At 36.7% G+C, this 1602-nt stretch overlaps 1 protein-coding gene across 1 annotated transcript in view; it reads right to left on the bottom strand.

Moving 5' to 3' along the window:
- Positions 1-796, bottom strand: part of LOC107693607 (gastrula zinc finger protein XlCGF26.1-like) — a 5747-nt gene extending 4951 nt beyond the window's left edge. The window contains exons 1-2 of the mRNA XM_016493058.1: positions 732-796; positions 5-12 (exon numbers count right to left, since the gene is read on the bottom strand). The gene's annotated coding sequence lies outside the window, so the exon portion shown is untranslated. The remainder of the gene's footprint in view (positions 1-4; positions 13-731) is intronic.
- Between the last annotated feature and the right edge of the window lie 806 nt (positions 797-1602).

The following is a 1602-nucleotide window of genomic DNA, read 5'->3' as shown; positions in this document are numbered from 1 at the left end:
GCAGGAGTTTTTCTGTGTGTTTAAGATGAGAATAATTAACAGACAGATCTCTGGGAGCGTCAAAACACTCAAAACTAGCACATCTACTTAATAAAAGAACACAGATATAATATTTACATATGTATTGTTTGCTCTGTATTGATCTGTAGATTATGTTTGATAGCGTGTGTTAAAGATGTGTGAGTGTTACAGATGTGTGTGTGTGTGTGTTACAGATGTGTGTGAGTGTTACAGATGTGTGTGTGTGAGTGTGTGTGTTGTTGTTGTATTTACACTGATGTACTGCAGCTGTCAGTCTGCTGCGAATCCAGCAATTAAAACTCTAATATGAATATATATAGATAATATGCAGTATACATACGCTTTAGAATCAATAGATAAAGCTGAATACAGCGCTTACAAACAGTGAATTATTTTGAGAAGCATTTGATTCAGTTAAACTGAATTGGTTTCAAAAAGCTCAGTTTCTCTATCATTTCTTGCCAGCGATCAAACAGTTTATGATGAGCTGCTTCACTATATAGAGAGATATATCACTATATAAACATCTATTTATTTGCCAGCGATAAGCAGTTAATGATGAGCTGCTTCACGCTGTATTCATAATAACTATGCTCATTAACCTTATTAAATACATTACGCTGTTACACTCGAAAATAATTCATTAAAAAGTTCAGTATAAAACAAACAGGCTACACTGATTTAAACACTTTACACGATTAAAAACAAACCTTTCTTCAGCCGAATCACAGACGCAGACTCACGACGTCACGCCACCGCACCAAAATAAAAGTCCCGCTCTAAATAATGATGAGTTTGCTCACCGAGAACATATGCAAGTGATAAGATTAAGGATTGACTCAAAGAATAAATTGCAGATTTACAAACATAATTTTACTCCTCATAATAGTTCTCTATGGAATAACAGATGCATTGTGAAAAATATCAAATTCATCTGCTGTAAGTATGGTATAGTCTGTAATTGATCTTATTGATGTCAGCTCTTTTATATGAGCAGTTTTGTGTATAATAAAAAGGAATATTATTCACCGATTAAAGCAGGGCTGTACAGTGCAACATATATGTTGCACGTGCTACGAAAAAACTGGTCTGTGCGATGAATAAATTGACCACTGTAGCACGCGTGCGATACAGCTTTGCATGTTCATAACACAGCCGCTTAATAGTGTGAAGTGATTTCGAAAAGTGGTAGTTTTGTGAAACATACCGTGATAACGTGTTGAGATGTTTCAGTACTGTGTATGGTAAATACAGTAAAGTTCAGTATACACAGTACTGTAAAAAAGAAGCAAACGAGAACAATTTGTGGTTGCATTTTTCTACAGAATGGCTAGAAGACCTACTGGGGGTGGACGCCAATGCCTGTTCACCCAACAGCAGGAACTTGCCATAGTGAACCTAGTCAGAGCAAACAATGCAATCCGTCTCCACCAGCTACAGCAACAAATACTTGCAGATAGGCAAGTATTCAACAACATAAATCGAGTAAGCATTACCACTATCAGACGCATCTTGGTAAAGCACAACATGACCATGAAGCAATTGTACAGGGTCCCATTTGAGAGGAACAGTGTCAGGGTC

Source organism: Sinocyclocheilus anshuiensis, unplaced genomic scaffold (genome assembly GCF_001515605.1).
Source record: "Sinocyclocheilus anshuiensis isolate Anshui unplaced genomic scaffold, SAMN03320099.WGS_v1.1 scaffold1942, whole genome shotgun sequence".
NCBI lineage: Eukaryota > Metazoa > Chordata > Actinopteri > Cypriniformes > Cyprinidae > Sinocyclocheilus > Sinocyclocheilus anshuiensis.
The sequence above is the reverse complement of the archived record's forward strand: the minus strand, read 5'-3'. Positions and strand labels throughout refer to the sequence as shown.